The following is a 16,920-nucleotide window of genomic DNA, read 5'->3' as shown; positions in this document are numbered from 1 at the left end:
CGCACCCGTAAGGCCCCTGCTAAAAAGAATTTCCTGAAAGCGGAGGAACTGCGAGAGTGCCTCCGTTAGCCCAAGGCCTGACCCGACGATCCCAGGGACCCTCGCCCTAACTGGCCCCGCCTCCCGGGCCCCAAACCCGGACTCGGCCCCTCCTGAAACTCCGGATCCTGGGGCCCGCCCCTGGCCATGCGTCGGCAGACCGTGGGCTCGTTCCTGGGCCTGCCTCAAACCCTCCGCAGGTAACGCCTCCCAAACTTGAGCCACATTCCGATCCCCTCCTCAAACCCCTCCCCGTTTCCCACACCCTAGACCCCTCGCTCCGTCTCGGCCCCGCCCCAAGCCTAGCTAAGTCTCGGCCCCTGAGCCCAGCCCCGTCCGGCCTCCCAGTCCCTGGGTCCCTCCCGACACCGGCTCCCCCCAAGCTCCGCCTCCCAGGGCCCGCCTCCTGAGCGCAGCCCGCAGCCCGGACTCGGCCCCGCCTCCCGGACCCTGGGCTCCTCCCTACGTCGGCGCGTCCTAAGCTCCGCCTCCCAGAGTCCGCGCACCGCCTGGCCATGTGCTACGACATAGTCAACGCCCCGCCCTGGCCCCGCCTCCTGAGCCCTTCTCTGGGTCTGGCCTTAGCCCCGCCCTAAGACCCGTCTCCTGGGCTCTGCTCCGAGTCCCGCCTCCTGAACCCAATGGCGTTTATCCCCGCCCTAATGCCCGCCTCCAGGACGCTTATCCTGCCCCCACGCAAGGCACCGCCTCCAGGACGCCACCAACCTGGACGCTTCCAAAGCCCAGCTTCCAGGATCCCCCTATCCTGGCCCTGCCCCAGGACCCGCCAACCTGGACTCTACCCAGGACCTGCCCCAATGATGCTTATCCTGGCCCTACCACAGGCCTCGCCCTCATGACGCTCATCCTGGCCCCACGCCAGGCCCCGCCCACCTAGCGATCTTCTTGGCCCCGCCCTAGAGTCCGCCCCCAGGACGCTCCTCCTGACCCTACCCCCAGGCCCTGCGCCCTCTCTGCCCCCGCGCACTGCCCTGGGCCCGCCCCCTCTTCAGTCCAGGCCCGGCTTCCGCCCGGTCTCCCGGCAACGCTGCGGCCCCGCCCACGTCATGGCGCCAGAGGAGAACGCGGGGACCGAACTCTTGCTGCAGAGTTTCGAGCGCCGCTTCCTGGCGGCGCGCACGCTGCGCTTCTTCCCCTGGCAGGTGGGCGGCGGGCGAGCGGAGAGGCCCGCGGGGCTCGCGGGAGTCCAGGGGCAGACGGGATGGGTCTCCGTGCTGAAACCCCCGGCGCTCCTGCCACGTGAGTTCCTGGGCTCTCCCGGGTCAGGGCCGCGATACTGGGTCCCCGTCCCTGGGGCCTGGCCAGAGTCGCTCGCACCCCTCCTGCCCTGCGAGCTGGCGGCGGAAGCTGGGGGCATCCCCACCGCCTTGGAGGGCGGACGCGCGCTCGGTGTGGGGTACAGTTCAGGATCACTTTTACGACTTTTTAAAGGCAGTAATCCTTCTGGCCACTGGGACACAGCTGCCCTCGTCCATTCTAAAAAGTCAGCGCCCTCAGGCCCGCGGGCAACCACCTCCTCCTGAGCGCGGTGACCAGGTCGCAGGCTGTCCCTCATGCCTCAGTGTTCTCATCTGTATGTCGAGCACTGCACAGAATCGGCTCATGCGCTGAGGCTTTCACGCCTGTGATGGAAGACACAGAGAAGGGGGTGGTCTCTCCTCTCCCTGGGGACCTACCATTCTCAGCACAGGCACATTGCAGGCAGCAGCCTCCCTTCTGCCAGCAGAGGGGCTTAATGCACCCCGCTCCATTTGTAATTCATGTGCAGTGAGCTCACTAGGATGAGTCAGTTTGGATATATATTCCTTCCTGGGTCTGCCCCATTTTATGAGGTGTTGCTTAATCATTTGTGTTATTCCATTGACATGAAATATTGAGCACTCAGAGATCATTTCTGGTCAGGAGAAATTTGTGCATTTTTAACCCAAAATAGAAACCTTCATAAAAGTATCATAGGTCTCCATTCAATATTGACTATAATTGTTCACATGCCCACACTGAATGCTAACTTGGGCTCACCCTCAACACCCACGAGGTGGGTACTATTATTATCACTCACATTTGACCAGAGGGATTGTTTGATTAGGGTGCAGTAGTTGAGAGTTCAGACGCAGGAGACAGCCTGCCTGCTTCGAATCCTGGCCCAACCCCTGGCCCTGTGTGACCTTGGGCAAGTGACTGCATCTCTCTGTGTTATTGTTTTCTTATTAATAAAATGGGGGATATAATGATACCTACCTCTTAGGGTTGTTGTCAGCGTTGAGTAAAAAAGCCTGTGGATCAGTGCCTGGCTCATGGTAAATGCATGTCGGTATTAGCTAGTGTTTTTATTCAGTCTCAAAATGTTTAATAAATGCCTTCCGTGAGCCAGGCACCATGGATCAGCAGTACCCATGATAGATGAGGCTCTGCTTGCATGGGAGAGCCAGAGAATAAACAAATAAATGAATAAACAAGAAAAGACCAGATGAGAGTGGCTTTAAAGCCAATAAAACAGGGAAATGGTGAATGGAGCAACTGGGGAGAAGAGTCACCAAAGTCGGGGAATCAGGGAAGCCTTCCGCAAAGAGGTGGCATGTGAACTGGGGCCTGAGTGGTGAAGCAGCCAGGCATGGGAAGGGCTTGGGGAACAGGATATGCAAAGGCCCTGTGGTGGAAACAAGCCAGCTGTGGTTGAGGAACAACAGCAAGGCAGCCAGTGTGGCTAGAGTGGAGTGAGCAGGGTGGGTCAGGGGTGAGGGAGAACAGGCCAGAGAGAGGGATTAGGACCAGGTCTTATAGGGCCTTTTATGGCATGGAAGGAGCTCTGAAGCAATGAAGTGCCTTGCCGTGTGTCACGTACCAGCCGAGACAGTCTGCCTAACTCGGGAGCCAAAGCTTCCTGCTGGGCTTGAGGCCCCTGTAAGAGGACAATGTAACCCAGGCTGGTATGGGCACATTCTGCATTTCCACTTAAACTCAAATGGCAAGCCCATCAAACCTTGGTGCCATGGCTGCCCTGGTAATTCCTGGCTGACCAGTGCAACCAGGGAGCTGGCCCATGACCTGGGTGGCCGCTAAGTAGCCAGTACTAATGCGGCCAAGAGTCATCCTTCTTCCTGTGACTCATCCAGGTGCACCCTGCGACATCTGAAGGTCAGGCTTTCAGCCGCTGTGGCTTCCACTTCCAACTGGCTCCACGTCCCCAGGGAGGGATCACATAGTGCTTTGCCAACACATTCTATTGCGTGTTTTAATGTTCTTGTGAATGCGCCCTTGAGATTTCTCTCTCTCCCGTCCACACAGAGCTTAGAAGCAAAGTTAAGAGACTCATAATATTCTGAGCTGCTGTGGGATATTTTGCAGAAGGTAAGAATTCCAGAGTCCCTGGGACTCATGACCCTGCCTCCTGAATCTCTCCGGAAGACCTGAGAGAAGAACTACAGGTGTGCTTGTACCCTTTAAAAACACCCCTGTTCAAAGAACAAAACCATTGAGTCAGCACTGCAGGTGGGTGTCAGCACCTCCGACAGCTCCTGTGCTTTCGTTTTCTAAGACTTAGACAAAGACATCAGAATATACAAAAATCTGCAAGAGGGGTGAAATCTAGGGAATGTTTTTTAAACCATCCTCAGCAAAAACAGAGATGACAGGTGCAAAACAGCTTCTAGCATTTGGTAGATGCTCAGAGACTTTCTTTTTTGCATTCATGAGGCCTGTCCTGCCCACTCCTGTCTCCTCTAGACCTAAATGGGCCCTTGCTTTGCCCAGGGTGGGGTTTGGACTCAAGTGCATCTGCATGCAGGTGAGAGCCAGGATCACCACCAGGCCCAGCCACAGCCTGACCTTGGCCTTGAGGGCCAAGTGCAGAACCCCCTGCATCCTGGGTCTTCACCTTCGAAGGGCCATGAGCCCTTCAGAAAAGACAAAGCAATAGACTCCCTCCCAGAAAGAAGTGCACCAGAAGAATACATTTTCCATACAAACTCAGGGGAGGCAGACATCCTTCACCCCGACCCACCCAGCCCATCCTAGGAGCCCCGGTGAAGAATTCCTGTGCTAGAGGTGAACCAAGATTATCCACTTGGAAAAGATGCAGCCACAGCAGGGAAGACTTTTGGGGCAATACAGTAGGTCAGGGCTTCGAGCATGGAGATACCTGAAGTTATCTCATACCCTGCTCTAAGTTTCACCCTGAGCCTCACTCTCGTAAGTGGTGAAGCATGAAATGTAGGGAGAGCTGCTTTAAAACCCAGCACAAGGCTGGGTGCACTGGTTCACACCTGTAATCCCAGGACATTGGGAGGCTGAGGTGGACGGATCACCTAAGGTCAGGAGTTCAAGACCAGCCTAGCCAACACGGCAAAAACCCATCTCTACTAAAAACAAAAAAAAATAGCTGGGCATGGTGGTGCACGCCTATAGTCCCAGCTACTCAGGAGGCTGAGGCAGGAGAATCACTTGAACCCAGGAGGCGGAGGCTGTGGTCAGCCAAGATCGGGCCACTGCACTCCAGCCTGGACAACAGAGCGAGACTGTGTCAGAAAAAAATGAAAAACCAGCACCAGCATGAAGAGCCTGTGTATTGCGTGGGGTACTTTGCTGCCCTTGGGCAGAATCTGCATCCCTCCTAGCCAGCAGGTGCTGTGGACTGTCTCCTCCCTCTCCCTCCAGGCTCCTGTTTTCCCACCGTCCCCACTCCTGTTGCACCAGTCCCTCTGCCCTCCTTTCCAAGTGCCAGCCCGTGGCCACCTCAGAGCTTGCACAGGCTGTTCCCACTGCCTGGAACTTGCTCATCCTACACTTGGCTTCTCTCGGCTTTAGCTGGAGTGTCACCCTGAGTGTCCCCTCCCCTCCTTCCTGTCCCCAGGGACACACGCTCCAAGAGAGCAGTTGCCGAGTGGGCCTTCCTGCCTCTTCCATAGAGCTAGACAGTTGGCGACTGTCCTTACTGCAAACCCTGGTTCACACTGGCTCCCCTGGGAGGGAGGTGGTTTGGGCCCACATGCCCTGTGTTCCTGCTCAGAATGAGCATTAGAAATGCTGCCATACCCTGTGCCACTGCAGTGGAAGCATTTTTAGGAAACAGCTTATATCTTAAGACAAACTTCAGATGTGTGGGGCCAGAACGCCGTGTCCATCTACATCTTTGCTGAGGGATCGGGTAGCCTGGAGTTTGCCCTCTGCTGTGTTGGCTTGAAGCTCATAGGAGACTTAAGACGGGCTCTCGAGCAACCAATGTTCTGTCCTTTGCTGTAGACTGTGAAGCATCCTGTGTGTGTGAAGCACCTGCCATCAGTCAAGTATGCCCGGTGCTTTCTCTCAGAACTCATCAAAAAGGTCAGCAATGGGCAGTGTCCGCCCAGTAGCCGGACAGCATAGCCGCCTGAGTGTTGGAGCCCCCATCCTTCCCAGGCCCTGGGCCTGCTTTGCAAACCCCAGCATGGCAGGGGCCTCCCCAGGCAACTGGCTGCAGCTGAGTGTGACCCATGGGAGACAGTGCAGGGCGGGAAGAAAGGGAGGGCAGCGTCTCTCCCTCACTCTGCCTCCTGGGGTTTCCACAGCAGCTGCTTCTCTGGGGCCCCAGCTCCTAGCATATGAATTCTCATTCCTACCAGGCTGGTCCGGCCCACAGCACTGGAACCCTCACCCACACCCTCTGTCCTGCCCGCCAAAGGGTTTGGAGTTTCCTGCTCTTGTCTGTCTCTGGGTTGCCCCACAGGCCCATGTTGGAAGATTTAGCTCTTGCCATACCTTTGGAACTAATTCCTCTGGTGAATTATCTGCATTGATCCTGCTGGAATGAGCTCTTTCCTGACTGATACAGGATGGATTTTATTTTTTACTTATTTATTTAGTTTTTTGAGACAGTCTCACTGTGGTGCCCAGGCTGGATTACCGTGGCACAATCTCGGCTCACTGAAACCTCTACCTCCTGAGTTCAAGCAACTCTCGTGCCTAAGAAGCTGGGACTACAGGCACACGCCACTATGCCTGGCTAATTTTTGTATTTTTAGTAGAGACAGAGTTTCACCATGTTGGCCAGGCTGGTCTCGAACTCCTGACCTCAGGTGATCTGCCTGCCTCGGCCTCCCAAAGTGCTGGGATTACAGGCATGAGCCACCACACCTGGCCTAGGATGGATTTTAAAGATGGGCCCGAACATGCAGGGTTTGACATGAGGATGTCGAGAGGCCGTTCCTTAGTAGGCAGTAGCAGACCTGCTGAGTGAAAGGGCCACACTTTTAGGAAATAAACAATCCCCCTGCTTCTCCAATACCTGCTTTCTCCCTAGTCCTCCCCAAAAGCGTGCATCTGTGTTCACCAGCAGGTCTTCCCTGTGCCACCAGGAGAGGGCAGCAGTCACCCAGTGTACCCTGCTGCTGCCCTGTGAATCCTAGGACGGGGCCAGCTATGGAGAAGCAGCCTGCTGACAGCCGCAGCCTGCTGACAACCACAGCCTGCAGCATGGGCCGCCCTCACAGTTCTGCCTGGGCTCACTTAAAAGCACCTTTTGTTTTCCTCCTCTCTGTGTTTGATCCAAACACAGAGCTCTCTGTCATGGTCACGTGGCAGCTCTCATGGAATCCTTGTTTCCTGCCCTAGACTACACCTAACCCTACCCTCTCAACACCTCTTGTTGAAGGCCCTCCCATCCAGGTTACCCTACCAAGTGAAATATTTTTTTAGAGACAATGTCTCTTGCCCAGGCTGTCCTCGAACTCCTGGGCTCAAGCAGTCCTCCCATGTCAGCCTCTAGATTAGCTGGGACTATTCGGCACACACCACACCCAATGAAGTGAATATTTTATATGCCAGCTGGCTGGTATTACACCATTCCATCCCAAATCTCCCCTCCAAACTTGGTGAAAATCATCTGGCCATTTTTACAGATTAGAACGAAAGCAAACAAGCTCTCGCTCTGTCTGCCCCCAGCACGAGGCTGTCCACACGGAGCCTTTGGACGAGCTGTACGAGGCGCTGGCGGAGCCTCTGATGGCCAAGGAGTCCACCCAGGGCCACTGGAGCTATTTGATGGTATGAGAAGGGCACCCTCCTCCCCCTCTCAGCCCAGATACCCTTCCTGCACAGACAAAGTGAAAACGTGGGTGTGGGTTCAAATCCTGACTCACCCATTCTGCAGTCTTAGACATGAGGTCCATTAACCTTCTTTAGCCTCAGTTTCCCTGTCTGTAAATCAAGCACTTCAACAACAACAGCATGTCTCGTGGTGGTGTTGGGCATTTGTCCAATAGGTGACACACACTACGTGCTTCACAAGGACCTGGTGCCCAGTCCTCAAAGAATATTTGACAGGGCTGGACATGGTGGCTCACGCCTGTAATCCCAGCACTTTGGGAGGCCGAGGCGGGTGGATCTGAGGTCAACAGTTCGAGACCAGCCTGGCCAATATGGTGAAACCCTATCTCTACTAAAAATACAAAAATTAGGTCAGGCGTGGTGGCTCATGCCTGTAATCCCAGCATTTTGGGAGGCTGAGGCGGGGGAATCACCTGAGGTCAGGAGTTTGAGACCAGCTTGGCCAACATGGTGAAACTCCATCTTTACTAAAAATACAAAAATTAGCGGGTTGTGGTAGTGGGCACCTGTAATCCCAGCTACTTGGGAGGCTGAGGCAAGAGAATCTCTTGAACCCGGGAGGTGGAGGTTGTAGTGAGCCGAGATTGTGCTATTGCACTCCGGCCTCCACAACGAGAGCGTATCTTTGTCTCAAAAAAAAGTACAAAAATTAGCCGGACATGGTGGCACACGCCTGTAGTCGCAGCTACTTGGGCAGCTGAGGCAGGAGAATTGCTTGAACCCAGGAGGCAGAGGTTGCAGTGAGCCAAGATCATGCCACTGACTCCAGCCTGGGTGACAGAGCTAAAAAAAAAAATAAGATAAAACATAGATACAGAAAACCACAAAGGAAAAGCATAGCATATTGAATCATCACAAGGCAGCCACCCCTTCATAGCCACACCTGGCCCCTGGCCACCACTGACCTGTGCTCCATCGCCAGAATTCCATTGTCTCAGGAATGTTCGATGAATGGAATCCTGTGTGGCCTGAGATGAGTGTCTTTCATGCCGCGTGACACCCTTGAGGCCCGTGCAAGCTGTTGGTATGTAAACAGTCAGCTGCTTCTCATTGCTGAGTGGCGATTGGTCCTGTCATGGTTTATTCAGCCATGTGGTGGATGGCTACTTGTCTTCTAAGCCACTTGTTTTCTTATTGCTGGACTTACTGTCTCACGCTCTCTTGGTGCAGCCCTCGGAAGGCTCGGTCACACTCTCCGAGAGCACAGCCATCATCTCCCACGGTACCACAGGCCTGGTCACATGGGATGCCACCCGCTACCTTGCAGAATGGGCCATCGAGAACCCAGCAGCCTTCACTAACAGGTGACCTCGGGGCACAGGGCAGGGCACCGAGGCAGGCTTACCCTGGTGCAGTCGAAGACACGGTCCCCTTTCCTCCCATCAGGAATGTCCTAGAGCTTGGCAGTGGCACCGGCCTCACAGGCCTGTCCCTCTGCAAGATGTGCCACCCCTGGGCATACATCTTCAGTGACAGTCACAGCCGGGTCCTAGAGCAGCTCCGAGGGAATGTCCTTCTCAATGGCCTCTCATTAGAGGCAGACATCACTGCCAACTTAGCCCCAGGGTGACAGTGACCCAGCTGGACTGGGACGTAGCGACGGTCCATCAGCTCTCTGCCTTCCAGCCAGATGTTGTCATTGCAGCAGGTACTGCCCAGCCCCGGGCATCCTGTGCAGGCGGTGTCCTTGCAGCTCTACCCCGCTTTTGGCTCTGGGAAAAGGGAACAATGGACGCTGTCGGGCATGGACATGATGGGGCTTCCAGAAGAGTTACTCTGGGCCTCCAGGATGACATCAAAGGACAGGGGTGCCTCTTAAGGTGACCTTCAAGCCACAGCCCTCTTGTTGGAGACAGGCATACTCCCGTTACAGTCGTCACCACTTGACTCTGTTCCAGAGCCATGCCCTGTGTCCTTCAGAGACCACAGGAGGAAAACAACCACTTCTGGGATGAAGACAGGGCCCTTGAGAGAAGGTGGTGTTTGGCTGGGCCACCGAAAACCCCTCACCCCTGCCAGCACACTCAGTCCCCTCTCTGGTGGAACAGAGCTCTACCTGTGGTCCTGGGTCCCAGCCCTGAAACCCACAGGTCCAGCGGTGGCCAGGGACATAGGCCAACCCCTGCAAGCCAGCAGACCAATCGGCAGACACCTGAAACACGAAGTTCATGGCAGGGTCAGGCTTTCTGTCATTCAAAGCCCTCTAGATAGGTCGAGAACCAGAGCTGGTTTTTTAAGGAACACCAATGAGTCTGGAGATTTTTTTCTTTTGCTTCGGTCTTTTGCAGATTTCTCTACTAAGGGTTCTCCTTTTTCACCCAAGTAATTGCCATTCCATCTAATGGCCCAAATGGTCAAATGGCATCTAATAGTCTCATATGACCGCTGCCTCTCTGGCCTCGCCCTGCTGCTGAGGTCAGCATGAACTGGAACTTTCCACTTGTCCCTTTCAGTAACCTGAAGCTTTCATCGTAGACGTGCTGTATTGCCCAGAAGCCATCGTGTCACTGGTCGGGGTCCTGCGGAGGCTGGCTGCCTGCCGGGAGCACCAGCGGGCTCCTGAGGTCTACATGGCCTTTACTGTCCACAACCCAGAGACGTGCCAGCTGTTCACCACCGAGCTAGGTGAGCCCCCACGCCCACCCGGGCCTGCATGGTCCCCGAGCTGTCCCTGCAGGACTCCAGTGGAAGTGAAAGAACTGGGCGCCAGCGAAAAGCTAGGATGCCCCACATTCCCACATCATGCGGGGAACTCGGGCAGAGGCCGGTGAGCAGGGTGGGCTTGGGGCGTGGGGGTCTTGCGGCAGGAGGAGGGCAGCTCAGCACCGGGAGGGAGGGTCTGAGCCCAGCAGCCCTACTATGTGCTTCAGAGCAGGGTTCCCTAAGCCCTTGGGCCTCGGTTTCCTCATCTATAAAATGGAGGTGGCGGGAGGGGCAGTCGGGGTCAGGGCTGGACACAGCTGTGGCCTGCAGGATGCTGGAGCACAGGCTGTACTGGCGGATCCACCACGCCACTGTCCTGAGCACCCAGTTGATGGAAGATGAGCAGGGTGACAATAGAGAAGGGGAACTGGCCCCGTAGTGGGCCAGCCACTGTCTTGAGACCTGACATTGGTCAGCCCCCAGCACCTGTGAGGGTGTTCTGTCATTGTCCCATCTCATCGACAAAAACTCTAGGACACACAGAGGCCAAGCGACCCCCGAGCTCCTGCAGACTGCAGCCCGGCCACCTGGCTCTTGTGCCTCCACACTACACCCAAGCCCCCCATTGCCACCAGCCTCTGCACCAGCTCCCCCTGAGCACAGCCCCTCCTGGCAGCCATGTGCACAGATGCACCCGCAGCAGCCTCTGCCTGCACACAGAGACACAGACGACCCAGTGCCTGTCCACGTGGGGCAACCCGTTAACTACAGAGCCAACAAACAAGCCAGCACACGAAGACATACTGGGTTCCATGACAGAGTCCCGCACAACCTCGCACAGGAGGCTGGCCGGGCGCGGGGCTCAGGCCTGTCATCCCAGCACTTTAGGAGGCTAAGGCAGGAGGACTACTTGACACCAGGTGTTCAAGACCAACCTGGGCCACTTAGTGGGACCCCATCTTCACAAAACATACAGAAACTAGCCAGATGTGGTTGCACACTCCTATAGTCCCAGCTACTCGGGAAGCTGAGGTGGGAGGATGGCTTGAGCCCACGAGGTGGAGGCTGCAGTGAGCCCTGATCTCACCACTGCACTCCAGCGTGGGCAACAGAGCAAGACCTTGTCTCAAAAAAGCAAAAAAGCAAAAAAAAAAAAAAAAGAAGTCTTTCTTCCGATGCTTACGTGAAAAAAAACCTGCAATATCTTCTAAGTGAAAAAAACAGTGCCAAGCAGCACACATAGTATAAGCCCCCACCAACCTTTTTTTTTTTTTTTTTTTGAGACAGAGTCTGGCTTTGTATTGCCCAGGCTGGAGTGCAGTGGCTTTGTATTGCCCAGGCTGGAGTGCAGTGGTGCCATCTCGGCCCACTGCAACCTCCCACCTCCCAGGTAGGTTCAAGCTATCCTCCCATCTCAGCCTCCTGAGTAGCTGGAACTACAGGTGTGTGCTACCACGCCTGGCTAATTTTTGTATTTTTTGTAGATTCGAGGTTTCGCCATGTTGGCCAGGCTGATCTTGAACTCCTGACCTCAAGTGATCTGCTGTCTCAGCCTCCCAAAGTGTTAGGAATACGGGCGTGAGCTACTGCGCCCAGCCCCATTTTTGTTTAAAAACTAATAATAATCACCCACACGTGGTTATGAGTACCTATATTCCAACTACTCAGGATGCTGAGGCGGGAGGATGGCTTAAGCCCAGGAGTTTGTGGCCACCTTGAGCAACATAGCAAGACTTCATCTCAAAAAAAAAAAAAGTATCAAAATAATCATTTTCACATAGGTATACCTGTAGGGGAAAACCTAGAACATATATATAGCAGGCTTGTCCAACCTGTGGCCCAACACAAATCTGTAAACTTTCTTAAAACAATATGAGGTTTTTTTGTGAATTTTTTTTCTTTTAGCTCATCAGCTATTGCTAGCTTTAGTGTATTTTATGTGTGGCCCAAGGCGATTCTTCTTCTTCCAATGTAGCGCAGGTAGGCCAAAAGATTGGACATCCCTGATATACACGTTAATAGGTGCCATCCTTGGATGGCAGGATTATAGAGATTGCTACACGTTCATGTCTGTACTACTTCATTTTTATAAAGACGCATTTTCCACTCGTAACAAAAAACCATGATGGAAAATCATCCCGGGTCACAATGTCTCATGCCTGTAATCCCAACACTGTAAGAGGCTGAGGCTTTGGGAGGCTGAGGTGAGCAGATCACCTGAGGTCAAAAGTTCAAGACCAGCCTGGCCAACACGGTGAAACCCCATCTCTACTGAAAACACAAAAATTAGCCAAGCGTGGTGGTGCACGCCTATAATCCCAGCTACTCGGGAGGCTGAGGCAGGAGAATCACTTGAACCTGGGAGGCGTTGCAGTGAGCTGAGATTGCGCCACTGCACTCCAGCCTGGGGAACAGAGTAAAACTCCATCTAAAAAATAATAATAAAAGAGGCTGAGGCAGGAGCATCACTTAAGGCCATGCGTTCAGGACCCCATCTCTACAAAATAAAAAAAATACTGGCATGGTGGCATGCACCTGTCATCCCAGCTACTCAGGAAGTGGGAAGATTGCTAGAGCTCAAGAATTGAGGCTGTGGTGAGCAATGACTGTGCCACTGCACTCCAGCCTGGGTGACAGAACAAGATCGTATCTCAAAAATAAAAAAAAAAATAAAAAGAATCATTCTGGCTAATGGCTCTTCAGACATCTGTGCTTATGAGAACACCAGCCCCTTCTAAGCTTTTTCTTTTTTTTGGTGTGTGTGTGTGTGTGTGTGTGTGTGTGTGTGTGTGTTTTGAGATGGAGTCTCACTCTATCACTCAGGCTGGAGTGCAGTGGCACAATCTCGGCTCACTGCAACCTCCGCCTCCTGGGTTCAAGCAATTCTCCCGCCTCAGCCTCCCAAGTAGATAGGATTACAGGCACCCGCCATCGTGCCTGGCTAATTTTTATATTTTTGTAGAGATGGGGTTTCACCATGTTGGCCAGGCTGGTCTCGAACACCTGACCTCAAGTGATCCACCGGCATTGGCCTCCCAAAATGTTGGGATTAAAGGCATGAGCCACTGTGCCCGGCCACTTTCTAAGCTTTGTGAAGAGTAGGTTGATGGAGCAGCCAGGTAGATGTGGGTTCAGATCTCTGCTTCTGTCCTGCTGTGCCAAGTGCTGGGGCAGACGCGGGCAGAGAGTGGACAGCTGCATGGTGCCTGCTGCTAGCCATTTCTATGGAAAACCAGATTACTGGTCCCTTCCTGGAGGCCAATTCTAGGTACTTGGGTGGGCCTGGGAACCTGTGAACCAAGTAAACTGACTTAGACACCCCTCACCCCGCCAGGCCTGTCCTAGCAGCCCCACACAATACGCTCATGTCCTGTCCCCAGACGCCGCCATCCTCAAACACGTGCTCTGTTTCCAGGCTGGGCTGGGATCAGATGGGAAGCGGAAGCTCATCATGACCAGAAACTGTTTCCCTATGGAGAGCACTTGGAGATGGCAATGCTGAACCTCACACTGTAGGACTCACACACGACTCCAATGGGATTGTGAGAATCAAGTCACTCTCGTGGGAAGAATTTTTATATGGGAAAGCGGATAAAACTTTCATTGGACTGGAATGTTTGGAGAATGTTAAATTCCAAATCAGGAACCACAAACTGCCCTCTAATAAGACATCGGCTATCTAAGCGTGTGGGTGCCCCCTTTCTGCCAGAAGTTCTGGTTCTTAAGAAAATCACCATAAATCAGACATGAAAATTCTGGCTCCAAAAACAGCATTTTCTTTGTGCAAATAAAAACGTGTGTATCTAATATGACGTTCCCCCAACGTGGACACACTCGGTTCCTCACAAAGCCAAGCCCGCTGCAGCTGCCACATCCCTGGACACACTCGGTTCCTCACAAAGCCAAGCCCTCTGCAGCTGCCACATCCCTGGACACACTCGGTTCCTCACAAAGCCAAGCCCGCTGCAGCTGCCACATCCCTGGGCTTATGGTGCAGCAGGTGCTTTTTTCAAGACAGGAATCAAAGTGTTAGGAACATGGAAGAAAGGTGACACCTGGAGACCAAATGCAGGATGAGGAGTACTGCAGAGGTCACAAGGAAGTCACAGAACAGTAATACGCTAGCAGGGGCATGGGGCGTGAAGAACAGAAGAAGACAGGAAGCGTTTTGGAGACTCCAAAGAAGAAATCAGGGCCAACCACAGCTTCCCGGGTCATTCACTAGGTGGCACCACTGCCGTCATTTCAGCTTCTGGCCACTGGGAGGCGCTGCTCGAAAGGGTTTGCCCTGAGACTCCAAGAAGAAGCTGCGGGAAGGACAGCAGGGGCCCTGGGGTTTTAGCCTCTGGCCCAGGAGTTATGTGTCCATAACCAAAGGGAGCACAGTCTGCACCCAGCTCTCATCCCATCAGAGCTGCTGCGACTCCCGCAGGTTCTTCTGGAACTGGTTTAGCTTGCCTGCAGGATCAGGAAAGTTTGAGAAAAGCATCTGCAAAATACTGAAGAGCAGAGCTTACCTCATTGCCTGTCCCAACCCCATCCCAGGTCACCACCTGGCTGACCCCAGGTCCCCGACCCAACAACAACCCCTCCCAAGTCCCTAACTCCCTCACTTGGACTTGAGACCCTTCACACCCCAGCAGCGCTCCGCCTCCTACTTGACATCATGCTTTCTGGAAACTTCCCCATATGCCCCACTTTCCCACACTTGGTGCCCTGGAGCACCTTCCGGCCTCTACATGCTGTACGTTCCCCTGTGAGCACCCTCCTCTTGGCCTCTGGCCAACACAGTCCCACCCATCTGTGGGTAACAAGGGGGTGTGGGTGTTCTTTTCAGCCTTGCTAAACTCTCTGAGTCAAGGATCACAAACTACAGCCTGCAGGCCAAATCCAGCCCACAGCCTGTGTTTGTAAATAAAGCTTTATTGGAAGAAAGCCACATCCCTTAATCTACAGATGATCTGTGGCTACTTTCACACCACAACAGAGTACCATGGTTCTGACAGACTGGGGGACCCAGTCTAAATGACTTCTGACCTGGACCTTTACTGAAAATCCTCCCAATCATTCTGTTGACAAGAATGATGTATTACTTTTTGCAATAAGAAACAAGTAACCTTTGCAGAATTCCACCCATCTTTCAAGGCTGGTCCCAGAAGTTCCCTTAGCCCACGCACCTACCTGATCCTGATCACTTCCTAAACTGCAGCCTGGCCCACCCGGCTCCAGCATCATTTGTGGAGTCTCAGCTCCATAAATCCAGAGGGCAGGTGGGATTGTGTCCTAACTTTCCCGAGCCTACTGTACCAAAACGGGACAGCAGAGTAGGCCAGCCTCTGTGACTTCTGCCTCCTCCCTAGCCTTTCCACCAGACTCCCCATGGTCCCACCCTGGCTGTGTGAAGCAGGGATCAGGAAGCGTGGCTCGGTGCCAGTCTCCAGAACCCTGCCCATCCTGGCGTGGTAGCAGACATGGCTACCTGCAGCTGAGCTGCCAGTTCCTCTGAGTCCTCAAAGACCAGGCCATTTTCTTCATGATTCACCAGCTCATGTAAACTGCAGAGAGAACAAAGGGAGCCCGAGAGCTTCCTGGAGAAGACACCAGACCCCTGGGGTGCCCAGCTGGGCTCCCAACCACCCCACGCTCAAGCCAGGCTGGGGGTTGGAACAGGGTGTGTGGCTTCTGGGAGGTGGTTCTTAGATTTGGCATCTGAAGGGTATAAAGACCTGGGGGGGTGCACATCAAAATGGTCAAACCGATTTGAGGAGGTTTGTACCTTCTGTGCTGGATGCTCTTCAAGGACTGAATAATTATTTTTTCATGTTTTTCTTAATTTCATGGCCATGGAAAAAGTAAAGGCAGCCCCCTGGGGACTGGTTCAGCACATAAAAGATGACTTTTCTAGGACACCAGATTTGATCCCGACATTCCCTGAGCTCAGCTCACACGAGAGGCTCGCATCCCTGAATCCCATCCAGGGGCCGGCTCCTGAGCAGGGGCCAAGGGCTCAACTTTTGCTGGGGCTACCGCTTCTAGAATCTCCTCTAACTCCACCCTTCCAAACACCCATCTATGCTGGGTGGAGTGAGGCCACAACATGACACTCATTTAACTGATTCAAACCCAGCACGTGAGCTTGACCAAAAGGGACATGGTGGGAGAGAAAGAAAGAAAACCATGTAAGCCTGCAGGCAATTCCCGCCAATTCTACTCTAGGAGCAAAAGCCCCGAGTGGAGTTCTGGTATTTAAGGTGCTTTTTTTTCATACTGGGTTGGTGCAAATTGATTGCCATTTTTAATGGCAAAAACCGTGATTACTTTTGTACCAACCTAAATATAACGAGCTCTAAATGGAAGCAACTACTTCAGTGAGGCTCAGCCCAGCCACAGTAACTGCAGGGCTCCTCCTCATGGCCTCCAGTGTGTGCTAGACTGACCGAGGGGCAGGGCCTCACTGTGGGCAGCTCCCTCTGCACTGCTTCCCCCTCAGCGGTGGATCTGTGAAGCTATCCCCAGAAAGATTCGGGTTCTGCTCCTACCACTTGAAGTTCACGGCACACGCAGGCAAACAGCACCTGAACATGTCCACCACCTTCATGGGCAGGTCCAGGCCACTGGAGGACGTGTCCAGACAGACATCCAGGTCCACCGACCCTGCTAGGCAAGAGGGGTGGGTCAGAGCGCTGATCTGTGCCCTGGGAACACAAATCCTCCCAGCACAGTGAGGCAACATCCCCCGAGGGGAGTGAAAATTGGATAAGGCCCCCGACATCCCCAACCACAAGTGGCTTAAGCTAACCAAGCAGCCACATGGCCTGGCTGGGACATCTGAAAATGTAAGTTGACACTTTTTCTACGTAACCACAATTTGATTTTTTTGTTGTTGTTTTGTTTTGTTTTGTTTTGAGACAGAGTCTCACTCTGTCACTCAGGCTGGAGTGCAGTGGCACAATCTCAGCTCACTGCAACCTCCACCTCCCAGGTTCACCTCCCGCCTGTAATACCAGCATTTTGGGAGGCCAAGGCATGTGGATCACCTGAGGTCAGGAGTTCAAGACCAGCCTGGTCAACATGGTGAAACCCCATCTCTGCTAAAAAAAAAATGCAAAATTAGCGAAGCGTCGTGGCAGGTGCCTG

The 16,920-nt window shown here is 53.7% G+C and overlaps 2 pseudogenes; one reads left to right on the top strand and one right to left on the bottom strand.

Moving 5' to 3' along the window:
* The first annotated feature begins 1,101 nt into the window (after positions 1-1,101).
* On the top strand, positions 1,102-14,732 carry LOC117979691 (protein-lysine N-methyltransferase EEF2KMT-like; annotated as a pseudogene).
* Positions 14,065-16,516, bottom strand: LOC134729923 (putative glycosyltransferase ALG1-like; annotated as a pseudogene).
* Between the last annotated feature and the right edge of the window lie 404 nt (positions 16,517-16,920).

This window comes from Pan paniscus, chromosome 2, assembly GCF_029289425.2.
Source record: "Pan paniscus chromosome 2, NHGRI_mPanPan1-v2.0_pri, whole genome shotgun sequence".
NCBI lineage: Eukaryota > Metazoa > Chordata > Mammalia > Primates > Hominidae > Pan > Pan paniscus.
This window is presented reverse-complemented; position numbering and strand designations above follow the sequence as displayed.